The sequence below is a fragment of the Felis catus genome, chromosome A1 (genome assembly GCF_018350175.1).
Source record: "Felis catus isolate Fca126 chromosome A1, F.catus_Fca126_mat1.0, whole genome shotgun sequence".
Lineage (NCBI taxonomy): Eukaryota > Metazoa > Chordata > Mammalia > Carnivora > Felidae > Felis > Felis catus.
The window spans coordinates 122,145,635-122,162,801 of NC_058368.1; the positions used below are offsets into that span (position 1 = coordinate 122,145,635).

The following is a 17,167-nucleotide window of genomic DNA, read 5'->3' on the forward strand; positions in this document are numbered from 1 at the left end:
ATTTCACAATGTATACTTATATAAAGACATTGCTTTGTGTACCTTAAATACATACAAGTTTTATTTGTCAATAAATAAAGCTGGGGGTGGGGTGGGAAGTAGAACAAAAAGATAAAGGAAGTATTAGATAATAAAGTTAGGAAATTATTCTAGAAAGCCAAACAGTCAGAAGTATCAGAAGTATCAGAAAGCTCTTTTTCTGATTAGGAAATCAAAAGGAAAGAAATTATGTAAAAAAATACTTAAAGAGAATGTCCCCCAGTTGAATAACAGGAGTCTTCGAGATTAAGGACCCACTGGGTATCTATATTGATTATTTTTTTAAGACCTAAAAATGCATGATTTTCTTGAATTTTCAGAACACCAATGATAAACAGAGGATTCTAAAAGTTTCCTACAAGAAAACAGAGGCCAAATATATTGCCATAACATCTACTTACTTACTTACTTACTTATTTATTTAGAGTAATCTCTACACCCAATGCGAGGCTTGAACTCAGGTGCCCATCAAGATTCTTTTAAGTATTATTTTCACAATTCCCAGAAGGTATCTGCTAATAGGTCAACCCAATGAAAAAGAGGCCAAGTCAGAAAACATACTGGAGTCAATTGGCTACTCTTTTTCTAGAATATAGATAGCACCAGGCCTTTGAGTAAAGGCAAAGTTGTTTACAGGGTGAAGAAGCTGCAGTGTGGAAGCAGGAAGAGCCATCCTTTACTGGGACTTTAGGGCAGGGGTAGGCTACGGTCTCTTCTAAGGGAGCGTTATGTCCTTGTTGCCACCTTCACAACTTTCAAAGGTTATTCCAGCAGACAACATGGGTAAATACAACTGAAGAGGTCACACAGATTGAGGTACACACAATTTTGAAGTCAAATATGATGAAGAATCTCCCAATAAAGATTGGTTGCTTAATGGTGTTAAAATATCAAATTCAAACCAAAGCACAGACCTCCCCTACATTTTAAGGCTCACTCTCTATTTCACTCTATCTCCTGAATCCCATTTATTCACTCATGAAACAAATACACATTCTATCTGAGGACCTTCCCTAGGCACTATGCCAGTGATGATGAATGAAAGAGAAAGTCTCGTCATGAAATGCTGTCTGTGAAGATAATGAAGAGGATTTGATGAGAGAAAAGAATGCAAAGGGGAGGGAGACTCACTTGGATGGAATGATCAGGGAAGGGCTCTCAAGCAGGTAACATTTCAGCAGATTCAACAGTCCAGCTATATGAAGGGGTGGTGTGATGGGTGGTGCAGTGCAAAACAGGGAACAGTAGTGTGAATACCCTAAGGTGGGAAACAGCTTGGGGTGGGGAGGGGGGCGCTCAAGGATCTGACATATTGGATCAAAGTAATGGAAAGGGAGGATGACCCAAGATGAAACTGGAAGGGTAATGAGAACCATTAACACATTGGGCCTGTAGGCTATTGTAGGAAATTAGAGTAAAATCCAAGGTGTGATGAAAACCCTCTGAGGAGCTTAAAGCACAGCAGGGGATGCCTGGGTAGCTCAGTAGGTTAAGGATCTGACTCTTGATTTGGGCCCAGGTCATGATTTCAAGAGCCTCTTGTATGGCTCTGTGCTGAGCGTGGAGCCTGCTTGGGAATCTCTCTGTCTCTCTCTCTCTGCCCCTTTCTTGCTTATATATGCTACTGTGTGCGTTCTCTCTCTCTCAAAAATAAACAAATATATTTTTAAAATGCACAGGAGGGACATGAACTCATCGTGTATGGTCTTGTGTTTTATCTATTTAAGGATTTCATCATGTGTATTTTCCACAGGCATCTCAACACCAAAACCAACAGACGTCATCTTCCTTGCCCCAAGGGCTTCTTCACCTCTTTCCATGCCTCCCTTCACACTCCAGTCCTTTCAAATATTTACTGAGAATAAACTCTTTGTCAAAATACTACCTGGGTCCCTAAAGTAGCCAAATGGCAAAAAATCACTAACTTAACATTTTCAGTTTCCTCACCCCGACAGCCAATCAGCAACTACGTCCTATTAACAAACTACATCCTATTGCAAAATGTCTAATTCTTCCTAGTTCTGGAATTTTTTGCTGATTATTTAATATTAGTAATGGTAGCCATAACACTATTGCTACAAGTACTACCAGTACTTTTTTTTTTTTAAGTAGCTCCACACCCAACGTGGGTCTTAAACTCAAGACCCTGAGATTGAGAGTTGCAGGCTCTGTCGAGTGAGCCAGCCAGCCACCCCTGCTATAAGTGCTTCTAACAGTTCTTACTATGGAGCAGGCTTTGTTCTATGCATTTTATATAAATTAACACATTTATTTTTCACTAAATCCTAAGAGGTCTAGATCCACTGCCTCTTTACAGTGTTCTTACTGGTTGGCATTACTCCCTTCAAGCCATCCTACTCATTTATTGACAGACTATTCTGCCCCACCCCCCCCCCCCCCCCACCCCTGCAAAGCTCTGACCAAGCTGAAGGACAGCTATGGTCCCTCAATTCCTTCAGAATGACATCTCGATTCCCTAACTTGGCTAGCACCCCCTCATGGTTTGGTTCTAATCTATACTTCCCAATTCAAAACCCACTTCCTGTCTACACATAATAGATTTTTGCTACACTGGAATCAATATATTTGTAATTATCCTAATGCAGCAATTCTCAGATTATAGTCTGAGCACCTCTAGGGCTCCCTGAAACCCTTTTAGAGGGTCTACAAATCAACACTAGTTTATAATACTTAGAAGTTGTTTGCCATTTTACTCTCATTTCCTCATGAGTGTACAGTGGAGTTTTCCAGAGGCTACACAATGTGTGATATCACAATAGACCAAATACAGAAGCATAAAGGAGAACACAGCTGTCTTCTAGTAAGCCAGACATCAGAGAGATTTACAAAAAATATAAAGTAATGCTAGTCTTCTTACTAATATTTTGTTTTGAAAAATATAGTAACTTTTGGTAAAAGTACATTGTGGGTATTAACAGGCAATGGATTTATTACTGTTATTTTAAAATGAATTAATAAATATTTCTAAAATCTGTTTTAATTTCTGATAAACTAAATATAAGAAGATAGTGACTCACATAATTAAAACTCTTTGGGGTCCTCGATCATTTTTAAGGTTGTAAAGGGGTCCTTGAATAGCTTGAGCACCATAGTTTGAATGGTTAGGAATACCTGCTTTAAAATCAGATTGGCCTGGAGGTACTAAAAACTTATTGACCTCAGGAAAGTTAAGGTTACATCAGAATCCTGAGTTTCTTCAATAGCAAAATGAGAATCATAATCATCAACATTATAGGCTAATGGAACCAAAATACCTGAGCCAGAATTAGCACATGTAAATCTACAGCAAATGGGAGATTCTGACATTATCATGATCAACATAACAATCGTTTTTATTGTCATTTTCCGAATGTGCTCTAGCCTTCCAGCTTCTGAGTTATTAGTGCATCTTATCTCTGTAGGGACTGTCCTCTTAGTGAATTTTTTTTACCTACTGAGAGCCAACAGAGGTAGGATAACATTTTGTAAGTTAGGAGGTGACTCTCACTCCTCCTTGGACCTATCATTCAGGCAGTAGAGATAGCTCCCTCTGTACACTCAACTCAGAACCAAAGAAGGCAGAACCCCAAAAACCAAAGTGTTATATTCTTTGTTTATTCGTTTCCAACTACGCTTTTTATAACTTAGAGCAGGGATATTAATCTTAGAGTCTGGAGCCTGGGAGGGGAATAAAAAGGACTTTTGAAGATCAAAAGCTTGGCTTTTAATACTAAGCACCAATGCCTGGCAGATTGAAAGCTTGGCATTTATTCTATGAGGAAGAAAAAAAAGGGAAGAATGCAAGCGGATTGCATAAGAGCATTATTATGAAAGGAAACCAAAGTCTGACCAAGTGGCAGGAAGCATGAAGATCAGATGGGCAAGTCTACAGATTGGATGTCCCCTGAATTTCTGATAAGGCTCATTAAACTCAGTCCTGAGATGGGGAGATGAGTGATAGAAATTACAGATAGATTATGGGAAATCTCACAGACAGCACGGGTTGGTGGGGGGTGGGGGGAACGGTACCTCAAGATCTAAAGTATAGTCCAGAGGTTATAAACTTCTTAGAGATGGAGAATCCTCCTGTCTAACCAACGCAGGGCCTGAGTGACAGTTGTTCATGTAGACTGCTGAGTACATCTGCTTGGAATTCCATAATCCCAGCATCAGTAGAAAGAGAATGCTAGAAGTTCCTATGACCCCTACAGTTCGAGAGAAAAGCAGCAACAGTCAAGAACATGCTGGTAGACCCACAGTTGCCAGGAGCCAAATGAACGTGTGGATATTGGACTGGAGGTCACTGCAGGACCACATTCAACAATAGCAGGTAATAACATCAACAGCAGGAAACAGAAAAAAGTCACATCCAAGCCAGGACTGAGAGAAAGTATAAACTAAACATATTTGATAAAGAACTTATATCCAGCCTATTTTAAACAACTCCTACAACCCCATGATAAAAAGACAGCCTGGTAAAAAAGGGAGCAAAACAGGTGAAGATACTTAACCAAAGTAAATGTACAAATGGCAAACAAGGACATGAAAATATGTTCAATATTATTAGTCATTAGGGAAATGCAAATTAAAGCCATAATGAAAAGTGCTGCATACCTACTAAAATTGCTAAGACTAACTGTATCAAGTGTTGGTGAGGATATGTAGAAACCGGCAATCTCACATGGTCATGGTGGGAGTGCAAAATTGCACTCTGGAAAATATTTGGTAGTTTCCTATAAACACACACCATTCAGTCCATTCATAGACATTTATTCAGGGGAAATAAAAACATATGTCCACACAAATATTTGTATTTGAATGTTCATAACAGCTTTCATTCATAAGAGCCAAAAATTGGAACAATCCAAATGTCTACCAACTGGTGAACATCGTAGTGCTTCCACACAATGTAATACCTTACTATTCAAGAACTAAAGGGAGCTAACCACTGATCAATGTAATCCAGATACATCTCAAAATCTTGTGGTAAGTGAAAGAATCCAGAAACAACAGGGTACATGCTGCATGATTCCATTAATATGATATTCTACAAAGACAAAACCATAGTGACAAATGACAGATCATCAGTTCCTAGTGCCAGACTGTGGGAAGAGGGAGTTGATTCAAAAAAGCAGAACTTTTTGAGGTAATGGAAATATCTTCTGTGCCATCCAATATGGTAGTCCCTAGCCACAGAGGATTATTGAGCACCTGACATATGGTTCTTAGGACCGAAGGATTGGATTTTTCATTATATAAAACTTAGATATAAATACAATTAAAAATTACAATGGAGGGGCACCTGGGTAGCTCAGTCGGTTAAGCATCCAACTTCAGCTCAGGTCATGATTTCACGGTTCGTGAGTTTGAGCCCTATGTTGGGCTCTGTGCTGACAGCTCAGAGCCTGGAGCCTGCTTCAGATTCTGTGTCTCCCTCTCTCTCTGACCCTCCCCTGCTCACACTCTGTCTCTCTCTCTCAAAAATAAATAAACATTAAAAAAATTACAATGGAAAACTTTTAAGTATGTTTGGAGCAAATTAGGCCATTTCATCTATTTCTTCAACTGTGAATTATATAAAATCTAAATACAAATCACATGTTTTTGATGAAAATTTTGTGTCTGAATTGTGATATCCTGTAAGGGTAAAATACACAATAAATTTCAAAGAATTAATGTGAAAAAAGATGTAAAACACCTTGTTGATATGTTTTTATATTGATTACATGTCAAAATAATTATATTTGGATATATTAAGTTAAATAAAACATATTATTAAAAAATTAATTCACCCATTTCTTCTATTTTTTTTTTAATGTGGCCACTGGAAAATTTTAAATTAAATTATGTGGGTTATATTATATTTCCATTGGATAGCAGTATTTTATATAACAATGGTGGTAATGGTTATAAGACTGTAGGCCCTTGTGAAACTTATTGAACTGTACATTTAACTAGCAAATGTTATAATATGTCAATTATACCCCATTCAACAGATTAAAATAAAAAGGCAATATACATCAAACAACACCATCAGGAAGACTGGTCAAGATGAATTACCTCCGGAGAGGGTAGAAATGAATTATTCTTGTGGGGTGGGGGGTACAAAATGAGTTTACCCCTGGAGTAGAGGATACAATGAGTAACACCGGGGAAGGACTTGACGTCTTTATGCCTTATGGGGATAAGATAAGTACCATCTGGGGTGAGGACAAGATGAGTTACAGCTGGAAGGCAGCACCACAGGGATAGAGGTCCATATGGAATACCAGAAAAAGTAAAATGTGCCTTAGCTGATGCCCATGAGGACAGAACAGGGATGCCATTCTGATAGGAAAAGGGGAAGGTACAGGATGGTTGCGTGTGTGTGAAATTGAATGTTTAGATCTTTAATTATACATTTAAATATGAAAGTATTGGATTACCATGAAGTGGTGAGTACATCTTCTAATGTCAGCAAAAGTAGAAGTTAAAACCAATAAAGCTGCATTTTTGCACCAGTGAGTTGGTGCGCTATTGTGACTATATATTTTAAGCCATGAATATGCCCTGAAGTCAAATACTTTTTATACATTCCCACATTTTGTCTTTTAAAATCAAATGATATGATTCCTTAAAGCCATGGTACCCAAAGTGACATAAGGTACCTTGGGCACCACAGCAAACTCACAGGGGTGCTGTGACAGATTTTAAATATTTGAAGGAAACGGGGTGCCTGGGTGGCGCAGTCGGTTAAACGTCCGACTTCAGCCAGGTCACGATCTCGCGGTCCGTGAGTTCGAGCCCCGCGTCAGGCTCTGGGCTGATGGCTCAGAGCCTGGAGCCTGTTTCCGATTCTGTGTCTCCCTCTCTCTCTGCACCTCCCCCGTTCATGCTCTGTCTCTCTCTGTCCCAAAAATAAAATAAAAAAACGTTGAAAAAAAATTAAATATTTGAAGGAAACATACCTGCCAGATGCCATGCAAACTGTTAGCGTGAAGTAGATCACAGTTTCAACATTAGATTGTGTTACAAGTCATATTTTGGCAAAGCTTAGTTTTCAGTGATTGCTATTTTGAACTAATTATGGTTCAAAAATTAATATGGAGGAGCAAATCTGGTTCCAAGTTTCAAGAAATTATTAAGTGCTCAACGGGTACCTGTTATTACTGAAAAATTAAATTTTTTTCTCAATATATATTTTTCCAAAATTCTACTAAATTATTTGGATGACAATTTGTATTAAGTTATTTGGAACTACTTAATAAAGAAACTATTAGATACCTCTTTTGCCTAGGAAGCAGTGCCTGAGACAATAAGGGCTCTGGGAAGTGAGCAAGTTTAGAGATCTCTGCTCTTCAAGGTTCACATTACTGTCTCCACATTGTAGTTGAAGAAGCTGGTAACCTGAGTATGGAAGAATTTGCCCAAGGGCAAATACTAGTAGATACCAGATTTAGGATTTAATTCCCTGCTCCCCTCAACATAAAAGTCATGCTTGTGACCTCCTAGGTCTGCTTTATGATCCTTCAGTACAGCTCCTGGAGACAGTCACCCAAGGAAAGGCAGATGGTCCATGGAGAAGTAATAGTGGGACAGGAGTTCCCTTGGGGGTGACAGAGGGCAGAGGGAGGTCACAGAAAGAATCAGGGTCAGTGACCCCAGCTGTTTCTAACCACCAACTATTCCCGCAATTGAAATTTACACTGAGAGATTAAGTGACTTACTTGGGGTCCCAAGAGGACCTCATCCATCCTCCTAGAGTATGATATCCCACTCCCATTAAAACCTGAGGAAGAGGGAGTAACTTAGTATTAAGTCAAGCAGCTCTTGAATTCAGTTCATTAGCTCTTTGGATGTTCCTGGATTTTTATTCTAACCTCAATATACTTCCAGGAATGACAATGTGACCCTTTTCTTATCCTGATGGTCTGGGAGCATTTTCCTCACAATTACACATGTATTACTATCCTCTTAAGAGGTCAGTAAAACCTTTTATTTAAAAACCTGATTTATTTGCATCCATAATCTTCCTGTTAGTTAGACAATCTGCATAATACCTTCATATGATATATTTTTAACTAGCCTTTCCAAAATATGGAAGGACTCCTCCTTAATAACAGAAGGCATTAACTATCTTAAATAGGAACCCATTTGCAGATTAAATTTGCCAAAAGGTCAGCTTGCAGCTGCCACTGTGTGGCAAACCCCACGTGTCCTCTGTGTCACATACTGTGACATATCTCGAGAAGAGTCAGGGTCTTTTCCAGTCTGCTGATTCTCTGTTTCAATTAGAATAGATTTAAGAGTCCCCAAGCTCTGGTTTCTAGGTGGCCTTGCACAATATTATTAATAATTCAATCATACCTGTGCTGATAACAGATTGCATTTATACCACCCCACAAAAAAGCCCAAACAGATTAAGGACTTCCCTATGGCTAATTTCTTTAGCAGTTTCATATCTGATTGACATCCATTTATCTAATTGCAGCTAGAAGATTTAATTTTCATTTTGTTGGCTTAGAATTAACGAGAAAACCTGTTTACTTTTTAAATATTTGACTCATTCTTTTTCATCTCCTGAATAATATTGAGATAGTCCATTCCATGCGGTGAATACTATATTTTATCAGTTTTCATTCTCTGAATTCATTTCAGCTGAGTCTAGCTGGTTACACTTTGAAGCCTAATGTGAAATTTAATCTTTCATTGCAAAGAATTTCATTTTTATGGGAGGCCAACAATGAGGCAGGCAGCAGCGTGTTCATTTGGAAATCCAGAAAATTTTAGAAAGAGAAAACATTTTAAAGAGCTATTCATCCCTTAGTTCGAAACCTGCTTTGATTATTCATGAACTTCTAAGTAACGTGGGATGGTTTACTTAACCCAGATTTGAGACAAGTGAGGTGCCTAGCACGCAAAACGTATGGTGTTCACTTTCAGGGCTGTGGCACCACCTGTGAGTGAGTACCTCCTTCCTTAACTTCTGTGCCATAGGCTCGCAGCTTTCTTCCTTACACTCCTGGCTCTGATCTCAGAGCATCCCTTGCTTTATATCTGACAAAATGTGCTGATACTAGCAACCTTCCTCATGGTGGTGTAGTGGGGATGAAATGAAATAATTCACACCAAGCCCTTAACAAGTTGTCTGGCACATAGTAAGTGTCTAGAAATGTTCAATGATGTTACTATGAATAGTATGTTATTGTGATGGACTGAATTGTCCCCTGCCCCCATTCATATGTTGAAGCCCAAATTCCCAATGCAATGGTATTTGGAGGTGAGACTTTGGAGAGCTGATCAGGATTAGATGAGGTCATGAGAATGGGGTCCTCATGATGCTTTTAGTATCATAAGATGAGAACTTATGCGGAGAAAGAGGGACCCTTTTGCACTGCTGGTGGGAATGCAAACTGGTGTAGCCACTCAGGAAAACAGGATGGAGATTCCTCAAAAAATTAAAAACAGAACTACCCTATGACCCAACAATTACAATTGTTGATTCAAAGGGGCATATGTACCCCAGTGTTTATAGCAGCACAACAGCCAAAGAATAGAAAGAGTCCAAACGTCCATTGGCTGATAAACGGATAAAGAAGATGTGGTATATATATACACACAATGGGATATTATTCAGCAATCAAAAAGAATGAAATCTTGCCATTTGCAACTATGTGGATGGAACTAGGGGATATTATGCTAAGCGAAATTAGTCAGAGAAAGACAAATATCATATGTGTTCACTCATATGTGGAATTTAAGAAACAAAACAGATGAACATAAGGGAAGGGGAGCAAAAATAAGATACAAATGGACAGGGAGACAAACCATGAGAGACTCTTAAATACAGAGAACAAACTGAAGGTTCTGGTGGGGTGGTGGGTAGAGGCACGGGCTAAATGGGTGATGGGCATTAAGGAGGGCACTTGTTGGGATGAGTGCTGGGTGTCATATGTAAGTGATGAATCACTAAATTCTATTCCTGAAATCATTATTACACTATATGTTAACTAACTTGGACTTAAATAAATAAATAAAAAAGAACAATGAGGATGGAGATCTATGGAAACTTGAAAATCTAAAGTATGACAATTTCATAGTCTACAATGAGTTTATTATACAGAAGTAGACAATTCTATAATAGCCCCATAATCCAGACTCTGATAGAATTTAAAAATTATTAGCCAAATGAATGTTTCAACAAACATATCTCTATTGATTTTTAGCTTCTGTCTGTAAATGTCTTGTGCTCTTCGATACAAGAGTCAAGATACAAGACTGTACAATGTCTCGTACTCTTTGATACAAGAGACAAGACTTGTCCACAAGGTTCATATTCATGAAATATAATAAATATGTTCATTATATTTCGTATTCATGAGATAAAAATAAGTCATGGGAAAAAAAAAGACGAGGAGAGCTTGCTCTATTTTCTACCATTTGAGGACATAGCAAGAAGGTAGCTGTATGCAAGCCAGGAAGAGGGCTCTCACCAAAACGTGATCATTACAGCACCCTTACCTTGAGGACTTTTAGTCTCCAGAACTGTGAGAAATAAATTTCTATTGTTTAAGCCACCCAGTCTATGGTATTTTATTATGGCAGCTTAAACAGTCTAAAACAGTTATGTTGTATTATGTGATTTGATTGTGCTACACCTAGCCTTTCAGTGGTTTCTTAGGCTCTTTTTAGAATAAAGTAGAAAATCATTAACATGTCCCTAAAACCCAGAATGGTCAGGTCCCTGCACATCCATCCAGGCATATCTTCTAATACTCTTTCTGCAAATCCCTGCACACCAATCACACTGGTCTTTTGGGTTCGTGAATGCACCATGTCATATCTCCCTCTGTCTGCTACAGGTCCTTTGTTTAGGCTGTTCCTAGTCTAAAATGCTTTAGCATCCTTTTCCACACAGTTAACCCCTTCATACTTAATATTACACTCCATCATTTCCTTAGGACTTCATGCAGATCTGTCAGACATTTTCTTGGTTTTAAAAATAAATCACAGTTGGTCCTTATGTATCTATTTATCTGTTTATCTGATTGCCATCTCTCTCTCCCACTAGATGTTAAATTCCAAGAGGGCAGGAATTCTTTCTGCTTTGATTGGCAATTTCCCCTCAGCACAGTAACTTGGAATCAATGGGTGTACCATAAATAATTGTTTAGTGATTGGTATAAAAATAATATTGTCCCTGCTCCATCTTTGATAAGGCTATCCTCAGCCTTTTGTATTAATAGTTATAAAAGGTTCTGGGACCAATTCTGATGTAGGGGACTGGTTTCTCCATACAAACCAATGCTTGGACACCAGCTGGTTATGTTAAATTCAACTCAATTCTGACGCTATCTACCATATACATTTGAGGTTCCCTCCTTACATTTGATTAATTTGCTATAGCAGCTCAAAGAACTCCAAGAAACATTTTCCTTTGTAGATTACCAGTTTATTATGAAGGGATATAATTTAGGAATAGCCAGATGAAAGAAGGTATGGGAAAAGGGTGCAGAGCCCCCATGAACTCTCTGAGGGTAATGCTTTCCACAAATCTCCATGTATTCACTAACCAGGAAGCTCCCCAAACCCTGTCTTTTGGATTTTTTATGGAAGCTTAATTACATAGGCATCATTGATTAAATAATTGACTGCTGGCAATTGAAATAAACCTTCAGTCCCTCTCCCCCTTCCCTGGAGGTTGAGCTGGGACTAAAAGATCCAACCACTGGTCACATGCTTGGCTTCGATGGCAACCAGCCCCCATCCTCTAGTGATTTCTAAAAGTCACCTCATTATATAACAAAAGACACTTATGGCTCTCACTGTTTAGGAAATCCCCAGGGTTTTGGGAACTCAGTGACAAAAGTAGGGATAAAGACCAAATATACCTATTTCTTACGGTAAGTTACAAAATCACAAGTTCTTATTGCTTATTTTCCAAGTAGTGAGCCCAAATGATTCCTCTTTCTATATGGCCACACTTAGTTCCTATTTTCTTCCATAAACAGTCATCTTCTTTGCATGTTTATTAGCTCACCACTGTTTGTTGAGCAAATAGAACAGGTAGCACACTAAATTCAGCTGGGTATACAAAGTGAATACAGGCACACTCTCTGCAGTTAGGCTGTTACCAGCATAGTGTGGTGGGAGGCAAATCATTGCACAAAGCTCCAATTTAAGTATACATAACTTCAGTTCCCTAGGAGAGGGATAAGATACCCTAAGGAGAATGGTCTTCTCATTTGAGGAACCAGTGGTCACTTCCTACATGAGGTGACTCTGAGCTCTAACACCTAAAGAATGAGTAGGAGCTATAAAATGAAGAGTAGAGGGGAGAAAACCAACATTCTCACTGACTGAGAGCAAGAAGAGAGGAAGGATGCTGAGGCATTCTGCATATTTGCAAAAAGGGGACCTACTCCATAATCTTTTCTGTTCTTTCAATATTCACTTGTTCATTTATTCACTTATTCATTCTCACTCATAACAAACACTTAGTAAGTCACTGATATGTGCTAGGTATTACCTTGGCATGGAAATATCATAGGAAAAAAGATGAGTCCCATGCTCTTTGGGAGACTGCATACTGTTATGCTAAAATCCTATCTGTGCCTAAGGAACTTTCACTTAACATGCAGGAAATGTTGTTGAAAATATCATGTGTTCAGTCCAGTAGGCAAATCCCTACCTAATGTTTCATTTCAGCCATTCTTGAAGTGTAGTTGTTGTGTAGAGACTGTCTATTCATGAGGGTAGCCTGTTTTGGAGGTAAGCTTGAGTTTATATTTCGCTGAAGAGTCATTTGCTATGAGCTGAGAAGCACAAATACAGACAAGTACTTAACACAAAAACCAGGCTAAACAAATACTTGTTCTTGTTATCATCACTTAGGCTGATGGGAGAATGCAGAGAGAAAGAAGTAGAGTTTTGAAAAATGTGTTCTTCACATGTAACTGGCCTGGAGGAATAGGCCCTGTGTTCGAGAAAGGCAGGGAGGATCCCTGAGGCTTACTATTATCTCCCATTACTACTGTGACTGGTCATTTTAGACCAAACTTTCAAACTAGTCCTACCCAAGGCAGAAATACTCAAGGACATTCTCTACTTAGTGAGAATAGAGAGAAATAGAGGCCAATATGGATTTCCAGGAAGACAAAAATTCTCTTTGCATACTAGGCCTCCTTTTTTATTTCCTGATTTTCAATGATTTTTCTAAATCTGTCACATTGAAACAACTCCCTCAGCCCCCCAATCTCCCAATTACCATTACCCATAAGGACCATATAAGACATGGTTCTTGACTTATATGATTATCTCTATTTTTAAAAGATGAAACTGAATTGAGACATGGAGAATTTGAGGAACTTGACCATAATCTCAAATAAATACAATAAATATATTTTGGTTACCACTCAGTAATTTAAGGACTAAAAGCTAAATTCTCAATTCCTTAATGAATTTAAACTATAAGCAGATATCCTTAAAAGCAATGGGACTATTTAATCCCAATTTACCTCCTGTGTTCTACTGAAATGGAGTTAGTTAATGCCCTGCACTTGCCACTTATGTGGTCTTTGGTAGGATTTTCAGCTGGGGCTAGCCCAATTCCAAATCTATGGGTTACAAAGAATCAGCAGAGAAAATGACATATGGTGGAGAGCAGGTGGCTTTGAGAGACAATATTAGCTATGTATATATGAAATCACAACAAATATAAATATTTAATTTCTAATGTTTGAAAGAGAAAAGAGGGTTTCTTTGAAAGTGGACTTTAATGCATATGTAAATTAATTATAATTCATGACATTCCTCACACAAATCATTATTCCAGAAAATGATGCAATCATTTCAAATCAATATTGACATTTTGGATGTTACAATACTTTTAAAGATTTGTTGAAGTATAGTTTCTCTTTCCCCTAAAGAGGGCCTTCTATCATGAGCAAGAAAGCTAGATGAAATGCAAAAAAAAGTCACACGGTTTTCATATGTCAAGGTTGTGTAACTTGAGTTCACAGACCATCCATGGGGGCCATTGGGAAGCAATGGTTAGGTTGGTGGCTGTTTACACAACTATACCACTGGACTGCATCCTGGTGCCTTGTTACAACTTATACAAAGGTCACACTCAAAAGCTGATGGTCTGTATGTTTTCATGGGCACATTTCTTATCTCTGGTGACTTCCATTTTCAGGGTGTGTTCACAACTATCTCCAAATTTGATCTCATGGCACAAACCGCTTAGCAAAGTCCTCCAAATGTGGTAACTAATTAGATATCCACAGGAAGTAATGAAGCTGTTGCTGTTGGAAAAATATATTGTTGACCAGGTCGGCCCTGGGTGAAGTATGAAACATCAGTGGATGAGGACACTGGGAAAGAATAAAAGTCATATGCTGGTGAATAAATATCATAGGAAGGGGTTTTACAACAAAGTCATCTTCTTTGGCTACATGATGATGCAGGAAGCAGATTTGGTAGTGAAATGGGAGATCCAAAAAGCCCTATGAGGACTTGGCCCATCTTGTGTGGTACAATTTGGGGTAAAGGGTCTTCAAGTCACCCTTTAGCTCAAAAGTATCTCCCTGGCTAGCCCACCACTCTCTGCATCAGAATTGACATTTGCTTCCACAAAAGCCATTCTCATTCAGATGTCTCAGAATGCATGCATTCTGGAGCTAAAAGCCAAGGTATTATTTTTCTCTTTCCATTTTACTTTTCCTCCAAATCTATTTTATCAGCAAATCCAGCAAATGTACTTTCTCAAATAGCCCTCAAATATGCCCTTGTCTATCTTCACCGCTACCCCTTTATGTCTAAGGCACCATCACCATCCCCTTCTCATTGGGCCTCCTGCATCCACTTTTGTCCCTTGAAATCTATACTGCACAAGTAGCTAGAGAATAACATTTTTAACAGTTATGAATTAGATCATGCCATTCTTCTGCTTAAAATCCTCCAATATCTTCCCTTGGGCTCAGAATAAATTCCAAATTGCTTATCCTGGCATTCAACTGAAAACATTCTTCCCACAGCCCTTTGCAAATCTAGCTCTCTCTCATTCATGTACCTTTTCCCTCTCCCATCCCATCAATCAAAAGAATTTATCCTCCCTACGCACCTCCCTCTCCCCCTCCCCCCCCCCCCCCCCCACAGCACATACTGCCTCCACTGTTAGGACTTCTTCATAAGTTTCCTCTCTGTGAAATGTCAGCACCCTAGACATTAAGGCTATATCATCAAGCTGCTGTACCTTTACCTGAGTTTAGCTGTTGCATCCAGGTGCTGACTTAGAGAAGGAATCTGCTCTAACAATGGATTAACTGCCCTTTGTTCCCTGACAGGATATGATTTTGTTTGGTTCATATATTATTATATATTATGAGCCACTGTACCAAAAATTAACTTCTATTAACTCCGTCCCCTCTACCCCAATTCTTGTGCTTGCTTCCTCTTTGCTGATGTTTAAAAATCATTAACAAAAACAAAGGAAACCTCCATCTCCACACTTCCACTGCCTCTTTCTTTCCTCATCCCTTTTTTGAAAGCCAACCATCTTAAGAAAACTTAGACCTTATTATCCTAAAAGCTTCTTGTCTTTCCAGGGATGATAGAGGAGTCGTTTATAGAAACTGGTCTTGTAAAACACATGACTTTCACTTTGGGGCCAGCTACGACTTCCACTGAAAGCTCCTTGAAGACAGTGCATTAGTATAACATCTCTAAAGGAAATCAATAATTTTATTCACTTTGAAGTGGTTTATACAGCATCTGTCCCATAGTTAGTATTCAAATATTTGTTATAAACACCACATAATCCACAACAAAAAGAGGCAAAGTGTTAAAATTTTAAAATGGTATTTTAGTTATTTAAATTCTTTCCAACCCAGAAGAATAAAAAAGGAAATTCTAACCAGATGTTACTTTTTTTTTCATCACTCAGAGAACATTCTATCTCTCTGAGGATATAGTATGATCTCATCATATACATAGTTAATCAAATGATTATAAGTATGCATACTCAGTAGAGAGTGACAGAGAAAAAAAGTTATTCCTCTGCATCCTTCTATGTCCTGGTTGCTGTTGTAACCCCATAACCAAACATAATATGGGGCATATGACTGGCATCTAAGATATATGGATTAAATGAATCAATGCACACAGCTAATAGGTGATAGAGCCAGGATTCTAAGCCAGATTTGTCTAATGACAAGCCTATGTCCCAGAGCTAAACCATATTGGCTTTCTTCATTTTTCAGAGTAACCGTGTTGTTTATTCTGGTGCTATTCTTTGAGGCGTATGCTCTCCTGGCTGTCATTACCTGTGTTGGTGTTTTTCTCACCAAGTGCCTGTAGGTGCCTCAGGTGGGGTCATTCCTTGTATGACATTTCTCAGAGCCAAGAAAACAAGTATCACCGCTCACTGGTGTCCATCAATTATTCTGTGTGCAATTAAGAAATACAATTTATAGATAAGAATCCTTACTTATAGACAGGCTCAAAGTTATTCCCAAGGACATGGCAGAGTTATTTTCAGAACCTAAGTGATTTGGTCTCTTTACATTCTCTTATGAACAAAAAGGGCTACAAATAAATGATCTGTCTCCTGGATGCCGGTCCATATTCTAACACCACAGTGACTGCCAACTTTGACCATTTAGTCCTTCAGCCCAATCTTACTGTATACCCTAAATGTAGCCACACCAGAGGACAAGGAATGTGAACAGTCTAATGAATGGAGGAATGTTAAGTTCTTCTTTCCTCAGCTTTTACTGAGCCCTGACATTATATTTGCTACCCGAGGACGTAAAGTATTTATTTAAAAGTAAAGAGCCAGGCAATCTGACATCTCCCTCAGCCAAAACAAAAGTTAATCATCTCAAGCACGTATGGACCCGTGTCGCTTTGCAACCTACCTGTGCTTTTCATAGGGGCTCTCAAACTGTGAGCTTCCCCACCCCACTGCCTTTTCTCAAAAACATATAATCTGGCCCACCTGCATTTTTGTATTTAGGTCCCGGCAAAGAAACCATTATGAAATTGACAGAGCTGCCAGAAAGTAGGATGACTTCACTGCATGTGAATTCACTGAGGAGGTGGTAGGCAGAGGCGTGGAGAAAGAGGAGGAAGAATATACATGAAGTGA

At 38.7% G+C, this 17,167-nt stretch overlaps 1 protein-coding gene across 12 annotated transcripts in view; it reads right to left on the minus strand.

Annotated features, from left to right (window-relative positions):
* The window catches only part of PPP2R2B (protein phosphatase 2 regulatory subunit Bbeta), a 510,749-nt gene that overhangs the window by 292,002 nt on the left and 201,580 nt on the right, over window positions 1-17,167 (minus strand). For 6 of the 12 annotated variants that reach the window (XM_045060626.1, XM_019833925.2, XM_019833922.2 and 3 more), the window contains exon 2: window positions 16,344-16,463. The exons of the other annotated variants lie outside the window; for them this stretch is intronic. The gene's annotated coding sequence lies outside the window, so the exon portion shown is untranslated. The remainder of the gene's footprint in view (window positions 1-16,343; window positions 16,464-17,167) is intronic. 12 annotated transcript variants of the gene reach the window in all.